General features: G+C 46.5%; 1 pseudogene; it reads right to left on the bottom strand.

Annotated features, from left to right (window-relative positions):
• Positions 1-4970: 4970 nt before the first annotated feature.
• Positions 4971-5986, bottom strand: LOC102033456 (annotated as a pseudogene).
• Between the last annotated feature and the right edge of the window lie 1854 nt (positions 5987-7840).

Genomic DNA, 7840 nt, shown 5'->3' on the forward strand with positions numbered 1-7840 from the left:
TTCTTTCTCCCTCTTCTTTCTTTGTCTTCTTTCTTCCTTTTCCTTCTTTTCTTTCTTCTCCTTCTACCCCATCCTTCCTGATTTCCCTTTCTCCTCCTGCAGTGTGCTCCCGTCTGTGCAGTGCAGTTTCATTTCCCATCCTGATAAAATGCAAGATAAAATGATCCCACTTATTAACTTGGCCATTTGAGCCAGTTCAAGGCACTCACAATGTGGCCACATCTGTGGGAGATGGAACAAAATAAAATCTGGGAGGGGTGGAGGGAACCCTGCCCCTCAAACCTGGGCTGAGCCCATGTGAGCCAAGGTCCTGCTCTACCAGGAAACCACAGCCAAATGAAGACAGCCTGAAAACAATCAAAATTATGGGATGGGCACAGCAGATCTGCAAGCTGCTTTCCTGTGTGTAGGGGGCTGACTGCAGGCCAAATGTCAGAGCACTCAGGAAAATCATCCACTCTGACCCTTTTTCCTCCTCACCAAATAAACCAAGTTATTTAAAACTACCACACTGTGCAAGGAGCTTGTATGGGCTCAGGGGCACTGGACAAGTCATTGGAGGACAGGTGTAATAAAAGATTTCCACCAAATTCTCTTCTTTCACTGCCTTGGTGTCCTCTTGGTCCTCAAAGTACCAGAGGGCAGCAAGCAGGAAATACCTGGAGAATTCTTCAAAGAGTACTCAGAAAGGTCAAAAGACATCAGCTGCTCCCACAAAATGCTTCATCCAAACTGCCCAGGACAGCTCAGAGAGGAATTTCCTTCAAAGGAGCAGCTGGGTTTGTTTATGAGATGGACTTTGCTTATTTTCCAGTGAACACTTTTGGCCCTTGGAGTGTGGAGGTGGATCAGGGACAGCCCTGGACAGCACCTCAGAAGGCTGAGAGAGGAGGTGTGAGGCAGGAAAGCCAGGATTATACTCACACTGAAAGCAGAAAAAATGGGTTTTTTTCTTCTTTTCTTGGTGAATAGGGATGCCATCCCCCCTGGCCACAGCACAGTGATGCTGCCCAACTGCCCACATTGGGGGAAAGCACAGGGATGAGCTCAGAGAGGGGCCAAGGGATGGGGTTCACCTTGTAAAAACACCCACATGGTTTTAGAGCTCTCCTGCCAGGCTGGAATTGCTACAGTCTCTAGTGACACCTTCTCTCCTGGGCCAGGCTAGCACATATCCTCAACAAAATTTGGAATTCCTGCCTAGCAAGGGGGCATGGGAGGCAAAACAGGGAGAAAACAAGTGATTTGCACCTAGATAAGGATAGTGTTAACAAGGGGTGGGGGGTGGGGAAGAAAATCAAAAAATGAAGGAGCGGTTCTGGAGGAGCCAGAAGTGAAGCTGCAGCTGTGGGCACCAGATGTTACTTGTGCACTGAGTCATGAAGGAGGCCACAAACCTCCTCACACCAGCGCTCACAATTGAGCGCAGAATATTCCTCTTTCTGTCCCCTCACCCTCACAGCCAGCTCAGAGGTCTTGCTGCCTCGTGTGTGAGCAAGGAGGCAGCATGTGTATTGGAATAAGATCCCAATATTATCAGGTGGAACATGCCTGGGCTCTTCTGGGCCTTGCTGCTTGACCAAAGGCAGCAGCTGTGGTGTTTCACCTCAGAGACACCCCTGGCTAGCTGTATGTTGCAGCTAGGCACTTGGACAAGGCCAGGCAAGCAGGAACTCAGGTTTTACCTCTGATGGAAGGGCTTTAGGCGAGGTGAAGAGGAAAAGGAGACGGATTCTGCCGGAGGGTTAATCCAGAGTTTTATTCCAGGGTCACAGATCTCTGAATCTTGGTAACAGCTCCACAGAATCCCAACCGCATGGTCTCAGCATCCTTTTAAGCTCGTGAGGAGGGGGAGGAAAGGGGCAGGTATGGCACCAACCAGGTGGGAGGGGTCCCAGGGGACAAGTGACACTTGGCCAGGCCAATGACCCCAGGGCTGAGAAGCATCTTTTAAACTTCACCAACCAGACCACGGACGCCCTTGCTGGAATGTCAAGCTTGACAGACAGCGCATAGCAAGGGGGCAAGGGGAGGGGAAGGGAAAAGGTATTGCCACACCTGGGAAAGGACTGGGATAGCTAAAACAGGAAATTGCATCACACTGCAACACATATACCTGTCCAAAACCTTTAAGAAAATTGCTCAGATTTATTCTATTATTTCTCAAAATATAAACCTCTTCATCCCCTGCCCACTTTGATGCTAGGAAAATCACCTGCTCTCTCTGTCTCCTCTGTAAAGGGGGGAGGATGGCCTTTTTGTCTGGCTTGTAAGGAGAGAGGGTTTTTACAAACAGCAACTGCCCCAATGATGGCCTTGACCCCAGGCTGCACAGCAGCTTGCTGGATGAAAGTTCTAATCACAGCAAATATTGTGTTGAACTCAAAAGCCCTGAAACTTTATTAATTTTCCTGGTTTACAATTGTAAATCTCTCCCTAACAGATAATAAATCAGATAATAAATCAGCAGTGCTCCTAATCAGGGGCTGGATCTCAAAGCCTCTCCAAGGAAAAGCTTCCCTAAGGCACACAAATCCCTCTGCAGTGTCTGCACTGCTGCCTCTCCAAGGCTCTGACTCAGCATCTCTCTCCTCTGCCCTGCCACTCATCCAAGCCCAGGGACTGCTCCTGGTGCCAGGCTGCTCCAGTGCACCTCAGGCACAGCATCAGAGCAGTGTCCTCACATCCTCACAGCTCTGACAGGGCCAGGGCTCCCTGGGGGCCTCAGACAGGCTCTGTCCCCATGTGCTTGCTGCTACAGAACGGGAGAAGCCTTTTCCTTTTTCCTTTTCCTTTCCTTGAAATTTCCTTGAAATTTCCTTTCCTTTCCTTACCTTGAAATTTCCTTTCCTTGAAATTTCCTTTCCTTTCCTTGAAATTTCCTTTTCATTGAAATTTCCCGTCCTTGAAATTTCCTTTCCTTGAAATTTTCTTTCCTTTCCTTAAAATTTCCTTTCCTTTCCTTACCTTGAAATTTCCTTTCCTTTCCTTACCTTGAAATTTCCTCTCCTTTCCTTGAAATTTCCTTGAAATTTCCTTGAAATTTCCTTTCCTTTCCCCTCTTTTATCCCTCCTTTCCTTACCCCACCAGTGCTGCCCCAAGAGATGACACAAAGCCACAGCCAGTCCTCCCCCAGGCCCACGTGGAAGGTACAGCTCCAAAACCCTCACCATTCTCTGCTGGCTGTGCAGCCTCTCCTGGGGCTGCTATAATTGAGGATATTGTCAAAGATCTGCTTATATAACCATGGTGATTAGTGAAGGATAGGCATGCAAGGAGATTAGATGTGGTTCCCAGCTACAGCTCTGTTCTAATGTACACAGGCTGCCTTCTCAGATGATTTTTTGACATTGCATCTTAAATTGGCTCTCTTTCCTCACAGCTGTGCTGTTGCCTCCGCTTGAGGCGTGGCAACCTGGATCAGGAACGGCACGGCAGCAACCCTCTTGCCACTCGGTCCAAGTACTCGCACACACCAATGCGGTGGACGGTAAATGGCGTTTATTAACGGTTGGACAGAGTAATTTATAACAGGGGTTAACGGTTTAACGGTAAAAGGGGAAGGGTTCTGTCTGCCTGTGACATCGCAATATCTTGCGGCCAGTCCCTGATCTCCCACATTTCCCCCCCCTCTTATGACTAACCAAAAACACAGAAAGTATAAAGGCTATAAAAACAAAAAGGCTAGCGAATTGAAACGTGGTAACCAACCGACAACTGGTAAAAACAATGAACATTTCCGTAACTTGTCTTAAAGCAACTGTGTCTAACAAACAAAATGTTGACTCTTTCTAACTGATTTTTAACAAACAATACTAACTTATTTAAAATGTAAGGCCTATAATCAATGCCAGGGGCATTGCAGCAAGAGGGCCTAATAGGTTGGAATCAAGGGTGATCAGTCAGGGGGACTGATTGAACCATGACTCAAAACATCTTTGCAGGACTTCTTCCTTAGTTTTCTAGCACTTTTGCAGAGGCTTCTCCCTGTTGATGCTTGGGATGAAAATCAATCAGAAACAAATTAATCAATCAATCAGGTAACACAGTTGATGATCTGAAACCATACGATTGCCGGTCACTACAACACTGACCTATCATCCCAGAGTCTGCAACAACTGATGAACTTTAACAAGAGAGAATTTGGAGAACTCATGTCCGGATTCATGGTCCTCCAAATTCCCTTTGAACTTTTTGACGCAGAAAACCTCTGGGATGATTGTCGATTATTCCATTCAAGTAGAGCCAGAACTTGGCCAGAGTTCAAACTCTACTTGATGGACATCACTTACATTTTAGGCAATCAGACCATTATACAACTGAATTCCTTCAAAACTTTGAACCATGTCTGAAAATATTTTTGTTGAGCCTCTTCCCCAGTCCTTCTCTGTGCCAGTGTCTCTTTTAGTTTGGCCACGGAGTTTCTCACGACCCTGGTATGGTCTGCTGTCAAGCTGCTTGACGATTTGTCATGGCCTTCAGGAAACGGGGTATACGGGTTGCGGGGGTGTTTAAGGATTCAGTCCTGCAAAATAAACTTCACAAGGTTTATTAGTTTCACCCTGAAGGTCCTGTTTGACTGACTTAAGCGGGCACCATTTAATTTTACCATTTTTCTTAACAGCTGCGTACCCTCACCCTGTGAGTACCAGTTTCCAACCCTGCTCCCATTCTCCCAGCTCATTTTTTTTTTATGACCTGTGGGCCTTCCTCTAGTGCTTGGGTGGCCCAGTGCCTCTGGGCAGGGCTTTTTGTCTTGTCTCCCCTAGGGAATTGATTTAAGGCTAGCAGGGTGGTTGCCAGGATGTTTAGAGTCCACCCTACCTCCTCCTAGAATTTAAAACAAGAAAAAGAAAGGATGGAGATACCCTTTTGCCACCTCACACAACTCCAACTAGAGGTGTCAACAGACAAAGGGTCTGGTATGTAGTTTTTAACACATGCAGCGCTAAGACAAGTCAGGATTAATTCACTGAAAGTCTTGCTGGATATTCTTCTTGTTTGCTTCCCCATGCTGCTCCTTGATTTGTGAAATTTCATTTTCCAGCTGCACAATGGTTCGTTCAATCTCATAATTTTTACTGACAAGAGAGACCCCGTGGATTCCATCTCTCCCAGCTTAGCCCCAGCTGTGAGCTGCATGTTCTTCCTCTGCCAGTTCAGGTCTTGAATGTCTTTCCTCAGTTTCTGAAGCTCTTTCTGGGCTTGTTCTATCATATGAACCAGATGCTCGTTGTACACCTTCCAGGCGTTGCAGCCGTGCTGGGACACGAGCTCCAGGTTCTCAATGCACACGGCCTGGTGCTCCAGCTGTGCCATGGAATTGTTCACACACTCCTGCCACGCCGTGATGTCGCTCTTCTGCCCGGAGGAGGGGGCGGGCAGCTCGTACCTCTTCATACTGAGCAGCTCCAGGGGCTGCCGGGCCGCCAGGCGCTCGAATTCGTTCCGCATGGTCTCGGTCTCGAAGGCACTGTAGTCGTGCGCGGGCAGGTAGCTCAGGTAGCTTTTGGCCGGCCAGTACCGCCGCGTCTCCTCCTCCACCAGCGCCGCAGCCGCCTCCTGCACGTAGGCCTGGTCGAAGTAGGGCGGCACATCCACCACAACATCACCGGCCACCAGCCCCGGGCCCGACATCTTGGCCGCGCGCACTGCCCGACTCGGGTCCGGAACTCGACTGACTGGAGACTTCTGGCCTCCAGCACCTTTTTGTAAGGCTTCGACCGTGCCCCTTTTTCTTAGCATTGTTCCAAGAGGCGTCAAGCAGAGTCCTGGCAAATTTGTTCAAAGGGCTGGTGGGTGTGGGTCAGTAATTATCCCTGCATATGCACTGTTAGCAAAATCCCTTTAACCTGAGAAAACAAGTCCTGTGCACTGGCCTGGAACTCCAGGTACCTCTTTAGCACATAGTTCTGGGTTCTGGCAACACGAAAGTGCTATTTTCCAGTGAATGCTTTAAGTACTTCATGTACTGACCCCCCTGGATGAGCCTCTGTGTTTGTTTTAATCTTTTTTTCTGTATCCAAGCACTGCTTTCTTTTGCTTCACAATTTTTTTTCTGCCTTTCCTACACTCTTAAAACCAGTTGCTTCCTTCCTCATTTTTTCTCTGTGCCCTTTTATCTCCAAGCCAGATCTGGGTGTCCTGGGTTGATGACAGTGGGCCTTAAGGAGGCAGAGCAAAACAGAGGAGAGGTTGTGGCAGCATTTAACCCAACAGAGCTGAGCAATTTGGGGCAGAGAGCAACCCACAGTAAATCACTAACTTGAGATTTGCAGATAGGTATAAAAAAATGGAAATGTGGAAAAAGACTGGTTGCTGTTACCATGCCAGGCAGAGATCCCTTCGCCAGACTCACACCAGCACACAACACAGCATGTTTAAAATATTGAAAACGTGTCTTGATTCCCCAGGAAAAAATGTATCTTGACATATTTCAGCTGAAGGCTTTAACAACAACACTGGAGCAAAGATCAGTGCAATTTTGCTGGAAGGAGCAGGGAGCAGGTGAGCTTTACATCCCCAAAGAGCACAGAAAGAACACGGCAGGACATGGAGCAGTGTCTGTCCCTGTCCTGAGACAGGGCACAGCTCAAACCAGATCAGGAATTGCAGGAGATGTCAGGATGGATGGGGCTTGGAGTGGAACCTGGGATAGTGGAAGGTGTTCCTGCCCATGGCAGCAGCTTGGAATGAGATGATCTTTAAGGTCCCTTCCACCCCAAACCATTCCATGATTCTGTAAATGGTCCAACTGGAGATGTTAGCTCTGTGGAGTGCATTTGTTACTGCTTCAGAGAACAGCAAAATGTCTGAGATGAGTTTTACTTGTCGCACGCTGAGCACTCAGTCTTGTTTTCTGAATCAGCAGAACCAGCAAGTTTATTTCCTGATGTGGTTTTCAGTGATGTACAGTATTGGACTCTACCATGTGCATTGCTGCTCCATCACAAAAATTTCAGTTCACTGGGTCAGCCTTGCAGCTTTTGGCCTGTAATTCCATGAAACCTCCCTGTGAAAAATGCATATTTTATGACTGGCTTTTCGCAAATATTAAAATGAATATTATACGTGTTGTGTTAGAAAGTAATGCTGTATTAATTTTCTTAAGTGGCGTGTTAAATATAGTTTAGGTTATACCATAATGTTAAAATAGAAACTATATATGTGAGATTTTTTTTAAGAAAGGAATGAGTTACTTGCACCAGATGGCAGCCACAGGACACCTAAATCTTTCAAAGAGAATTTATTGCCCTCTTATCAGAAGAAATTAACTTCTTCCCACCTCGCTCAGCCCTGAAGATGTCATCAGGAATCAGAGGAAGAAGCTGACACTGCCCAGACAGAATCCTTTGTTTGAATGGAATTTATGCATCATGTATGAGGTGTATGAATATGCAACAGGTTATTGCTTTTAAGGGTTAATCCTCTGTTAATGTGGGTCTTTCTTTGGGCTTATTTTGCCCAGAAAGTGGTACCCGGACATCTGTAAATCTTTGCTTTTATTGTCTCATATTGTCCAAATCCAAATTGTCCAAATTTTTATTACTGTAATTATATTGCTATTTTTATAACCATTTTATTATCATTAAACTTTTAAAATTTTAAAAACAAGTGATTGGCGCTTTTCACACTCCCAAAACAACGATCAGAAAGAATTTGGTTCTATTCTGCTTTTAATTCAAAAGCAAGGTTGTGCGTTTGTTTTTGTTTGGTTTTTTTTTTTAAATTTAAACCCCTTCAGAACGTGCCCACTCACACAAACACGGTCTTGAAGAGAATCCCTTTTTTCCAGCACTTTTGGAAGCCGCGACCCCCGTTCAGCTCCATCCCCTCAGC

The sequence above is a fragment of the Geospiza fortis genome, unplaced genomic scaffold (genome assembly GCF_000277835.1).
Source record: "Geospiza fortis unplaced genomic scaffold, GeoFor_1.0 scaffold17, whole genome shotgun sequence".
NCBI lineage: Eukaryota > Metazoa > Chordata > Aves > Passeriformes > Thraupidae > Geospiza > Geospiza fortis.